Raw genomic sequence first — 13368 nt, 5'->3', positions numbered from 1 at the left:
ATGAAAAGCTTGTGAACTGTTTTTGCTATCATTTATATTTTTAGATTATTAGGATAACTGGAATAATAAAAATAAGTTTGAACTTTTTGGTTAGCATGTTCTATGGCTGAGACTAGAAACTTGCCTTCTGGGAAACATGAGTTTGCATACACCCATCAAAGGCTGCATAAAAATTCAGCAAAGCTCAGGTTAACATTGCAAAATTCAAACCATATTTTCTATGATATTCCCTATGACATTGTAATGCTGAAAAACACAGCTAAAACAAGATACACAATTTCGAAAATAAATTTAGAGTGCCCAATTCTTTTCACCCCCCAATTAAGCGGCAATTCAGTGTGGCCAATCCACCTACCCTGCACATCTTTGGGTTGTGGGGGGGGAGCAAGGTGGCGCAGTGGGTTAGCCCTGCAGCCTCATGGCGCCAAGGTCCCAGGTTCGATCCCGGCTCTGGGTCACTGTCTGTTTGCACATTCTCCCCGTGTTTGCGTGGGTTTCGCCCCCACAACCCGAAGACGCGCAGGCTAGGTGGATGGGCCATGCTAAATTGCCCCTTAATTGGAAAAAAATTAATTGGGTACACTAAATTTATAAAAAACAAATCTTTGCGTTGTGGGGGTGAGACCCACGCAGACACGGGAGAATGTGCAAACTCTACATGGACAGTAACCTTGGGCTGGGATCGAACCCGGGTCCCCGGTGCCTTGAGGCAGCATTGCTAACCACTGTGCCACCCTAATAACAATAATCTTTATTAGTGTCACAAGTAGGCTTACATTAACACTGCAATGACTTTACTGTGAAAATCCGCTAGTCGCCACACTCTGTCGCCCATTTAGGGGCACGGAAGGAGAATTCAGAAGGTCCAATTCACCGAACAACCCCGTCTTTAGGAACTTGTGGGTTGAAACCGGGGCACCTGGAGGAAATCCACGCAGACACGGGGAGAACGTGCAGACTCCGCACAGACAGTGACCCAAACCGTGAATTGAACCCGGGTCCCTGGTGCTGTGAAGCAACAGTGCTATCCACTGTGCTACCGTGCGAACTGTGACCACCATTTGTCAGCCACTGCTGTTGAGAGTTTTCCTGCAGTCTGACGGCAGATCAGACACCTGCTTCTCCTAGCTCTGTTTGTCACTCAATAGATGGTGCCTCGACCTTTGAATAACAATTTCCAGTGTGAGACTGTCAAGGGAGATAGATTCTGCGAGAGACCAGGTAAACGGATACTGTCCATTCAATTTAAGAGTGTTTGTTTCTTCAATCTTGGGATTTGGGTGTCACTAACAAGAGCAGCAGATATTGTCAATCCCTAGTTGTGTTGATCAGCCTTCTTCCTGAACTTCTGCAGGAGCAGGATGACCGCACATGCGTCCTGCTGACCGTGCCCCCTATAAAGATTGCGGCTGGTAATTCGGGGCCTCCCACTCAGGCAGATGCTGCCGCGGCACGGTTTGGTGTGAATGCAGAACCAATTGGTTCTTATTCAGGTTTTGCGACATCCAGTGGGTGTTTATGAAGCCTCACTACCCACTCCGCCTCCTCTATTACCCTCCTGCAATCGATTGTTCTTGTCCAGTTCCAGAGAAGAAATAAACATTTTCTGCTGTTGCGGTCACAACAACATACACAATTTAAAAAAAAAATTAGAGTACCCAATTCATTTTTTACAATTAAGGGGCAATTTAGCATGGCCAATCCACCTACACTGCACATCTTTGGGTTGTGGGGGCGAAACCCATGCAAGCACGGGGAGAATGTGCAAACTCCACACGGACAGTACAACATAAACAATTAACTAGACTATTAACTGTATTCTCTGAATAAAGGATTATTATTCATTATAGCTAATTTCCATTCTGTGTACGGTATTCTACACACTAAATGCACCATAATCTAACAATTAGGAATGTTCACTTTCAGCTGCTGTATTTTGTTTGAAACTCCCCACATGTTAAGTAATATGCCAATACTTGCACTCTATTTTCTCTCAGTGTAGAAATGTGTTTGTTCACAAGGGAAAATATGGGAAGGGCAATATCTGAGTGCTGGTCATAAGCAGGAGCAACTGAAATGACAATATTACTTTCTTCTATCCTTCTTTTAATTTAGTATGTCACAAAGATGTAATTATATATTTGGTAAAAAAAAGCAAATCTTTCTTTTAAATGGACACGAGGAACCATAAAAATTGCTGCCAAAAGTCACCTGACCTCTTTGCAACCACAATGTTGTCAAGCTTCCAGAAGGCTCCAAGTGAATTGCAAATAAACTTACCCAGGCATGTGAGGACCGTTGAAAATTCAATGCATTTTCACAAGTGTAAATAGAAATTCATTGATAATGGTTTCCCTGGAGGTGTAAATAATTATTTCATATCCCACCCAACCTGGAAGAATGGGAGCCATTAAAATTAATGGATGAGTTTTTTTAAAAAGATTAATTATATCAGCTGAAAGACAACGGATGGGACTATACCCCAGACCTGGAGCAATGTAATACCTAAAATGAAAGCATGATTTGACAGTTTGGGATAACAGCCATGTTGAGTTTTGGAATGTATAAAGGCCAGCTGAGAACAGCCTGTAATGCAGAGAAAGAACAAGGAGAGCCATCATCCGAGACAGCTCTTCTCCATGGGAGGGCGAAGAGGGTATTCATAAATCAACAACTTTTTAAAAAAAAAATTAGAGTACTAAATGTTTTTTCCAATTAAGGGCAATTTAGGTGGCCAATCCACCTAACCTGCACATCTTTGGGTTGTTGGGTGAAACTCACACAAACCCGGGGAGAATGTGCAAATTCCACACAGACAGTGACTCAGGGCCGAGTTCAAACCCGGATCATCAGCGCCGTAGGCAGCAGTACTAACCACTGAGCCATCGTGCCGCTCCATAACTCAACTTCTGTTCCGTTTTTTTTTTTTAAATTTAGATTACCCAATTATTTTTTCCAATTAAGGGGCAATTTAGCGTGGCCAATCCACCTAATGTGCACATTTTTGGGTTGTGGGGGCGAAACCCACGCAGACACGGGGAGAATGTGCAAACTCCACACGGACAGTGACCCAGAGCCGGGATCGAACCTGGGACCTCAGCGCCGTGAGGCGGTTGTGCTAACCACTAGGCCACCGTGCTGCCCTGCTTCTGTTCCGTTATGAAGTGTCACGGCAATCAAAGTGCTGGAACCACAGAACTGTTTGGTCCACAACTTCAATGATCTGACTACAGGCGCCATCGCAGCTGCTGAACATAACTCTTCAACTTCAACCCTTCACTTCAGGCAACCAACCCTTCAATTACAAGCCACAGATCTGCAATAACATCTTAAAGGGCTGATCTGAATTTCAATTTCACATTTATAAGTATCTTTTATCCTCAGCCATCTTTAATCTATGTATTCAGTTAGCAACTTTCTTATTTTTAATTAAATAACTTACAGCAGTGTTTTGTAATAAACTAACCTTTATTTTGTTTAAGACTAAAGCTTTGCTGTTGGTTATTTTTAAATTGAATGACTTGCAATTTAAAAGGGGGCTAACATATAAACACACACAAATTCTTAGCTCATGGGCCACTTTGAGGAAACGCTTCTTACATGGTCATGACACTAAAGTTTGCTATTCTTCAAGCAATTCTGTGCATCTGGTTCAACCACATACCTCAAATGTGTGATCCAGTCTATAAACAGGAGATGAATTCATGGCACTGACCACCTCCAAAACTCCGTTAAAATTGTTTAGTTCTTGGAAAACCTGCAGAATCTCAATTATTCGACTGACAACGGCTATTCTTTCCTCTAAGTTTTCAGTTTCTACTATGCATCTGAAAATTAAAAGATGAATGAACTTATCACTTATGTATATTACAGTCTGAGTAAATACAAGGGAGAGCTTGAAGCAACACTTATTTACAGCTTGGATGTTGTTATAACTTTGACCATCTGCTTAATGTCACAGGAAGGCTAAAAACTGGTTTATTTTAAAGTCATACAGCATATGATTGAAAAATAATTGTTGGAAAACAATGAAGCTATTAAAGATTTTAAGAAAATACCATCTGAAATGTGCAGCCAAAACTTTCAGAATAACTTCACTACAAATTTCTTTCAAGCAACATAATTATATTCTGTGCAAACAGAACATCCAATGTACCTTGAACATCATTAAAAGTGAAGCATTGAAAATACTTTAGATATTAATATTAACGATAACTTATTTTTCTTGAATATTGGTGAAGAGAGACATGTTGCTGAAGCTTTGGCATTCTTGCATTTGTCCTGATGAGTTTAAGACAACAGGTTTGGAAATATGTCTCTCTTTTAAGCAAAATTAAAGTTCCTACTACCAAGCGACAATAATATTTTAATGAAAATAATATTAATAATCTTTATTGTCACAAGTAGGCTTACATTAATACTGCAATAAAGTTACTGTGAAAATATCAGGTTTAGAATCAGGTTTTTGGAAACAAACATAATATGTTACTGTTTAATACTTACACAGCACTAACTAAATTAAGACTTATACATATTTCAAAATAGTTTACCCATTTTGCCTTTCTACCATGCACTGAAGCCAGGCAGCCTCCTAATCAACAAAAGGAAGGTTGCATTGACTTTTCAGTAAACAAAATTCTCAGTCAAATTTGGTCTTAATATTAAGTAGTAACATAAACAGTGTCACATTATCCAGCCATAATCTCAAATTTTACTTCATCTGAGGTATCCCCTCCATTCATGATACTCACACAAAATAAAGATCAACTGTGTTAATACACATATATTCCTTACTTTTCAAACCACAAAGTGAGATTAGTAGTGTGTCGTATCATCTTGAGGAGGTTTGAAGAATTAATTTCTTTGTCGTCTTTTGTCCATACACTTCCTACTAGTTCTGAAGGCTGGACAGCTCTAAAATCCAGATATAACAAAAGCATGAATCATTTCTATACTTAAGTAAAACCTATCAAGTTTCCTGGAAACATAATTTGAAAACTACCACCATGTCATTAAACTTCAAATATTAATTAGCAGTTCAAACTTTATCAGATAATTTTGTTTGATAAATCTTCCAAAAAAGCATTTTCACTGCTTAAAGCAACTAGGGCAACACGGTGGGACAGTCGTTAGCACTGGTGCCTTACAGCGCCAGGGACCTGGCTTTGATTCCGACCTCGGATGACTACCTGTGTGTGACGTTTGTCCATTTTCCCCATGTCTGCGTGGGTTTCCTTTGGGCGCTCCAGTTTTCTCCCACAATCCAAAGATCTGCGGGTTAGGTGGATTGGCCATGCTAAATTGCCCCTGAGTGTCCAGAGGCTAGGTGGACTTCCGGGGATAGGGCAGGGAATTGGGCCGAGGTAGGATGCTCTTTCAGAGACTCGATGGGCCAAATGGCTTCTTTCTGCACTGTAGAGATTCTACAATTCTATGAACTGCATAAGGAATTTCTTAAACAAATACCTCGACCAGAGACAAGTTGGTTAAAGCTTTAATGCTTGACTAAGTCATCAATGATTGTCTTTGGAAAGTGATAAAGCACTTTGAGGGGAGAGCTGACTGGTGGTGATTTAACCTGAGGATCACCACACCTCAGGCGAGGGACAAGGTAGACAAGGCGGGCCTTCATTAAAGCTTATTAGTTCCTAACAAATGGTTTATTACTGCTTAACACAGGGCATTCATGCCAGTAAAATCATTACCTGTAAAGATCAGATTCTAATAAAGTTAGCTGTCGTGCAATTTCTATTGGATGCAAAGTTAGCAGGTCAAATGCTTCAACTTGACCAATTCTACTTATGTGCCATTCTATAGAAGGGGGCAAACTTTCAAATGTGATAGCATGCGATGGTCCATTTGCTTGTGCCTGCTTTTTCCTTAGGATGATTTTACTGATAGATTCAACCCATTTCTTCATGGCTTTACCTGCATCATAAAACAGTATTTAAGTTACTTAAAACACACTCCATTAATAAAACACTGCAGCTTTTGCACATTTAAAGTTGCAAATTTTCTGTAGTTCAGGGCTCCTCACCTCTAACTGTCCCAATGAATTCTTCTAATTGATATAATAACTCTGTATCTCTTTCAAAGTCATAGAAATGATGTTCCACCCAGTGTCGACATACATTCAGAACTCTTGAAAGGATGCAATAAAACAAAAGTTTAAAAAAAATTGGGGGAAAACATTAACCAGCTCTCACATTATTACCATTCAATGCTCAGTTGGCTGTGTAAACTTATTCTGTGCATTATTGTATTTAACTGGCTAAGAACGTGATAAGATTCACATTTTGGCAGTTTAAAATATTAGCACACCCATAGAATCTTTGATTGTAATACTTTTGAGACATTTATGTATCAAAAGATAACACTGACACAGTAAGCTGTCAAAGTCACACTCCATAATCTACAACAAACCTATAGTGCAAAACTAAGAGTGATGCATCATTGCTGTGGGTCATTCTGTAGTTAATCACAATATAAGATGTCTTCTTTTTGTATGAAGAACCATGCACAAGTAAGTTGTTTCCTGATTATGAAGTTGAATCAAGTAATTGTAACAGATCCCAGTCTTAATGTCCCACAAGGCCAAATGGAATACTTGAAGTTTGAACAAACAGATTGAGGGGCTCAAAGTTCCAGGTCCAAGTACTCTGCACAGGTCTCCAGACTGCTAGTAACAGTAACCACCCATACTAAGCCATGGATGATGAAGGATGCAACAAAAATCCTGATGGGCTTCACTTATGAAAGCCAGGGCAAAATTGACTCATGAGACATAGGTGATTTCACTGGGTAATATAAATAGAGAAAGCTTGAGAGTAGATTCAGTTTTAGTGCAACAAAATGACTACCATCATCAGACACAATACATACATGCAACGTTCTGCTGATATTTACAGCTTTTCAAAATGAAAAAGTTGGTCCTGAAGTACAATTCACTGAAAGTGAGGGACAAACAAGTCCTGAAAAAGCCTAATATGGTGTCTTAAAATGTAAAATACCCTACTGATTCTAAATTAGATTTTTATGGCAAGAAACTAGAGGCTCTGAAATATGGAGACCGTTAGTTTCTAATTGTCAAGTAGGTGTACAATAATTGCATTGCAACTATAAATGGACTTTCTTAACATGCCAGGGAATGAGCAAGTATTAATTCCTTCCCCAAACATGAAAGATCATGCATCACTGACAAGAATAGCTGATAGCCAATGTCCAAGGTAAACTAAATAATTTGTGATGAAGTAGGAAGGAGTTTCGCCACAGGATGAAAATTCCCAAATTGTTTAGAAAACAGAACATCAGTAGAGTGTGTGTTTGTTTACTGGCTCGCTGCTATACCTCTGGAATCAGAATGGAACAGACTTGTTGCCAGACATGGGTGCCAAATGTGTTCAATCACACGGTTTCTTCATCAGACTTTTTTGATTGTAGAAAATAGATAGGTGCTTAATAGCCGCCGCAGACACAATTTTCTTTCTGTGCTGTATTATGATCCCAGACCAGACACCAACAATGGCTAGGATACTGGGCCAAGACCCCAAGACCATCCTATCACCATAACCCAGTAATCCCACCCAAACCTTTTGGACACAAAGGGCAATTTAGAATGGCAAATCCACCTAACCTGCACATCTTTGGACTGTGGGAGGAAACCGGAGCACCCGGAGGAAACCCACGCAGACACGGGAAGAATGTGCAGACTCCGCACAAACACAGGGAATCGAACCTGGGACCCCGGAGCTGTGAAGCAACTGTGCTAACAACCGTGCTACCGAGATGCCAAGGGTTCGGAGGTCGGCCCGCATTGCGGAAGTGAGAGGCGGCATACTGGTTGAGGTCAAGGGTTTTTAATGTGTCACAGGTGTCCAACGATGCCCCACTAGCCCGATGGTTCCACCCCACTCTCTCCACCACCCCCTACCACCCTCCCCTCCCCCAGTGCCACAGTGATCCTCAACGTGCTTAGCTTTTCTTGATCGACAGCTCTGTCTAGGTGTGTCCCCAGGATGCACATTGTATATGGATACCAGCTGCTTACCACACCCAGTGGCCTTCGATGCCCCAAGCGGGCGTCCTCTAGACGCTCTAGGGCTGGCGCATTTGTCGGTGGCACATGCACAGCCGTACCGTCCTGTCCCGTGTGCTGACTTCGAGATGCAGGGTGGAACTCGGGGGAGCTGGTGGCCACCAACCCCACTCCATGGGACGGGTCTAGGTTGGCACCCAGAACCCTCTCCTCCTGCTCTGTGCCCGTAGGGACCCAGGGCTCTCCTCGGGACAGAAGGGCAGCTGGTTAGAACCCCAACTGCCCCCGCGTCATCAGGCCCTGCCACCCCTGGTGGCTCCCCGATGTCTGCACCATTGTGTCGACACCCTCGGTGATGCGCCTCAGTGACAGGAACATGCTCTGCAGTGACTCGGCAATGCCCTCCTGTGACTGGGACAAGCTCCACAGTGCCTCAGCCATTCCCATCTGAGAGCGGGACATGTCCACAGCATCTCATCAAGGTCAGCGTGGTACTGGGTCACGTCCCCCAGCAAGTCGAACATTCTGCCGAGGCCCTCAGCTGTGGCTGTTACCAACTGCACCACGCCTTGGACACCTCCACTAGTGCTGCCAACGTCATGCACCAGGCTCTCCACTGCAGTCGCCACCCTAGCAGTGTCAGCCTCAGTTCCACGCATTGCTGGCGACATCTCCTGTGCCCATATCCTCTGGGATTCCTCCAGATTCGCTGTCATCTCCCTCGGCTGATACCCAACATCTCCAGGTATATCTGTTCAATATGCTCAACATCTGGCTGGGACTGAGCTGGAACCTGGGATCCAACAGACCTTCGACTACCGTCTCGCCTGGACATTCCTGCCTTCACCTGATGCACATCAACAACTGTGTGGTGCTCACCAGATTGTGCCCCAGAAGCCTGACCACTAACATTTCCCAACAAGATGTGTGCATCTGCGCAGGTGGAGGATAGGGATGACAGCTGTGATGCGTCGATCGTGGCATCCTCAGAGCTCTCCTCTGAGGTGGTCTCATGGGAGGCAGGGTAGGGTGGGCTGGTCGTCGGCTGGAGGACCTGTGGGAGAATGGACATGTGGTCATTGGGAGGGATGGGCCAGTCGGTATGGCAATAAAAACACGTTTGACGGGTCCTCCGAGTGGGGCCCGGTGGATCCTGACCATTGTGGCATGTGCCAACCTCCATATTGGTGAGCACTCTGTCTTCCACCACCCCAGTCACCTCCAGGACCCACTCCTCAAAGATCATGAGGATCCTTACGTCCAGCACTCCTCCGCCAGTCTGGGCCCATTCCCGGCAATTGTGGGAGAGCTTCTCTTGCGGAGACACAGAAAGGACACCGTTAGCCACACGTGTGATTCACAGCGGTGGAGGTGGTGGTGGGTCTGAAGTCCGGGCTGGGGGGATTTTAAGGGAGACGGGGTCAAGGGAGGGTTGAGGGCCGCATGGGGGGGGGGGGGGGGGGGGGATGCTTGCGTGAGGGCGGAAAGGTCACGGGGGGGTGGGGGGGGGGGGGGGGGCATTGTTGTCAACTCACCTGTGCTGCCCAGTGTAGGTCATTGGCCTTCTTGTGACATTGGAGGCCAGTCCCGGTCACGCTTCCCGAGCTGACGGCTACTGCCACTTCATCCCATGTGGCACTGGCTGCCCTGTGGATCACCCTCCAGGACCCTCAGGGGAACAGGACACCCTTCCAGGACTCCACCGCATCCAAGAGTCTCCCCAGGCTCACAACTCCAAATCTTAGGACCGGTCTTCTCGGCACCATGGCTGTCAGCTGAGTGGGGCTGACTGTGCAAGTGCTGCTCGACCTTATTAGCGGGGCGGGGGGGTGCTGCCGAATTGTCTGCCATGCCTTTATTTGCGGCGTGAAGCCAGTGGGGCCTCGATAAGTTGACCAATTAATGTTGAATAGCGTTCCGGCCTTGCCGGGCTGAGCAGCGGGAAGCTCGCCGTGTGAACAGTGTTGAGGAATTGCAAAGGAAAAAAGGCCCTGGATGGAAGTTTTTTTACAGATCCCTTAACAGTAGTCAGTATGTGGGGTAGAAAATATAATAGGAGATAGAAAGGGCATATAAGAAAAGCAATATTACAATAATCACGGGGGACTTTAATAAGCAGGTGGACTGGGACAATCAGGTGGTAGCAGATCCCAAGAAAAGGAATTTGCGGCACAAAAACAGAAAATGTTGGACAATCACAGCAGGTCTGACAGCATTTATGCAGAGGGAAGGGAGTTAACATTTTGAGTCTGGGTTACTCCTTGTCAAAGCTTTGTCAGAGCTTTGACACAGTGTCATCCAGACTCAAAACATTAGCTCCCTTCTCTCTCCACAGATGCTGACAGACCTGCTGCGATTGTCCAACATATTCTGCTTTTGTTTCAGATTCTAGCATCCGCAGTAATTTGCTTTTATAAAGGAATTTGGGGAATGTCCAAAATATGTTTCTCTTTGGAGCAGCTTGTGTAGAGCCCACTAGGGAACAGGCAATATGAGGCAGATATGATTAAGGAACTTAAGATGAAGGAACCCTTAGGTGGCAGTGATCACAACATCATAGAATTCACCCTGCAGTTTGAGAGGGAGAAGCTGGAATCAGATGTAATGGTTTTACAATTTAATAAAGGTAAACACAAAGACATGAGGGAGGAGATGGGCAGTGTTGATCAGAAGCGGAGCCTAGCAGGGAAGACTGTGGAACAGCAATGCCAGGAGATTTTTGGGGGTTTTCAAGAGAACACAACAGAAATTCATCCCAAGGAAGAGGAAACATGCTAAGGGGAGGACAAGGCAACCATGGCTAATAAGGGAAGTCAGGGACAGCATAAAAGCTAAAGAAAAAGCATACAATGTGGCAAGGATTAGTGGGAAGCCAGAGGATTGGGAAGCCTTTAAAAGTAAGCAGAGGACAACTAAAAAAGCAATAAGGGGGAGAAGATGAAAGATGAGTGTAAGCTAGCTAGTAATATAAAAGAAGGTTGCAAGAGATTTTTCTGATATAAAAGGTAAGACAGAGGCAAGAATGGACATTGAACCACTGGAAAATAAGGGTGGAGAAGTAGTAATGGGGAACAAAGAAATGGCAGAGGAACTGAATAGGTACTTTGCCTCAGTCTTCAGGGTGGAAGACACCAGTGGCATACCTGAACGTCAAGAGAGTCAGGAGACAGAGGGGAGTATAGTGCCCATCACAAAGGAGATAGTGCTGGGAAAACTGAAAGGTCTGAAGGTGGATAAGTCACCTGGACCAGATAGACTACATCCCAGGTCCTAAAAGAGATAGCTGAGGAGATTATGGAGGCATTGGTGGTGATCTTTCAGGAATCACTGGAGGCAGGAACGGTCCCAGAGGACTGGAAAATGGCTACTGTAACACCCTTGTTTAAGGGAGGCAGAAGACGAGAAATTATAGGCCGGTTAGTCTGACTTTGGTCATTGGTAAGATTTTAGGGTCCATTATTAAGATGAGATTGCAGGGTACTTGGAGGTGCATAGCAAAATAGGGCTAAGTCAGCATGGCTTCGTCAAGGGGAGGTCATGCCTGACAATCTGTTAGAATTCTTTGAAGAGGTAACGAGGAAGTAAGACAAAGGAAAGCCAATTGGCGTAATCTATTTGGATTTCCAGAAGGCCTTTGACAAGGCGCCATGTAGGAGGCTGCTAAATAAGATAAGAGCCCATGGTGTTAGGGGCATGGTACTGACATGTACAGAGAATTGGCTGACTGGCAGAAGGCAGAGTGGGGATAAAGGGGTCTTTTTCAAGATGGCAGCCGGTGACTAGTGGTGTTCCGCAGAGGTCAGTGTTGGGACCTCAACTGTTCACGATATACATTAACAATGTGGAAGAAGGAACTGAGAGCATTGTTGTTACATTTGCAGACTATACAAAGGTATGTAGAGGGACAGGCAGTGTTGAGGAAGTGGGGAGCTGCAGAAGGACTTGGACAGGCTAGGAGAGTGGACAAAGAAGTGGCAGATGGAAAAATTGAGGCTTAGGTTAAATGAGGAAATCTGAAGCAGTAAGGGACTTAGGAATCCTAGTTGACGATTCTCTTAAGGTTAACATGCAGTTTCAGTTGGCAGTTGATAAGGCAAATGCAATGTTAGCATTCATTCCATGACAGTTAGAATACAAGAGCAGGGATGCACTGCTGAGGCTGTAAAAGGCTCAAGTCAGACCCAGTGTGGAATATTGTGAGCAGTTTCGGGCCCCGTATCTAAGGAACGATTTGGTGCAGAGGAAGTTCACAAGAATAAAGGGCTTGTCATAGGAGGAACAGGTGAGGACTCTGGTTCTCAATATATTTTAGAAGGCAGAGGGAGGGATCTCATTGAAACCTACAGAATACTGAGAGGCCTACGTAGAGTGGACGTGGAACAGATGTTTCCATTGGTAGGAGAGACTAGAACCCAAAGGCACAGCCTCAGGCTGAAGGGACGTTCCTTTCAAACTGAGATGCTGAGGAACTTCTTCAGCCAGAGAGTGGTGAATCTGTGGAACTCATTGCTGCAGAAGGCTGTGGAGGCCAAGTCACTGAGTGTCTTTAAGACGGTGGTAGATACGTTTTTGATTAATAAGGGGACCAGGAGGTACGGGAGAAGGTAGGAGAATGGGGATGAGAAACAGATCAGCCCTTCTTCTGGTGTGGACCATGGAGTAAGTGGTCACACACAAGGCAGCTGCTGCCCAAGGTTACAGAAAAGAGCTCTTTTTTAATCAATACGGGGTGGAATTTTGATGAAAAGATGCAGGTGAATGTTGGAGGAGTACTTTCCCCCAGGAATGGTAAGTCTCTTGATTACCAGACCCGGCAGAAACAGTGAAAGATTTGGCTGGAGCTGCAGTAAAGACAAAAGCCTCTTCCAACATGCAGGCGGGGAAGGCGAGCTTAAAGGCTTCAAGCTGACTTGAGGGCCTTAATTAAAGCTGAATTCTACATTCGGCAGCTCCCATCCGGAACGGACTCTTGGACCTTTTTCAGGAGTTTCCACAGACTTTTTGAGGCAGATTGATGAAGTGAACACTGCCAAAAGGATTCCCTCTCTGTTGTATGAATAGCTGGACCAGGAGTGGTCGGGTGAAGCATTTAAGTCCCAACAGACGGGAGAGTGAGGAGCGGGCGCCGAGGCATGGCATAGCGGCTGGTATAGACCAGGGTGCATGGGCGCAGTGGGCACAGGAGCAACAGGAGTTCCTTTGGGGCTGCTTTGCTGATCTTAAAAAGGACATGCTGGCCCCGATGAAGGCATCAATCAACCAAATGATCGCAACTCAGGCAACACAAGGGAAAGCGATTAAGGAGATGGAGAAAAGCTATCCGACCATGAGGA

The 13368-nt window shown here is 44.7% G+C and overlaps 1 pseudogene; it reads right to left on the bottom strand.

The window, feature by feature from the left end:
* Positions 1-13368, bottom strand: part of LOC119970133 — a 397883-nt pseudogene that overhangs the window by 61007 nt on the left and 323508 nt on the right.

The sequence above is a fragment of the Scyliorhinus canicula genome, chromosome 1 (assembly GCF_902713615.1).
Source record: "Scyliorhinus canicula chromosome 1, sScyCan1.1, whole genome shotgun sequence".
Lineage (NCBI taxonomy): Eukaryota > Metazoa > Chordata > Chondrichthyes > Carcharhiniformes > Scyliorhinidae > Scyliorhinus > Scyliorhinus canicula.
The sequence above is the reverse complement of the archived record's forward strand: the minus strand, read 5'-3'. Positions and strand labels throughout refer to the sequence as shown.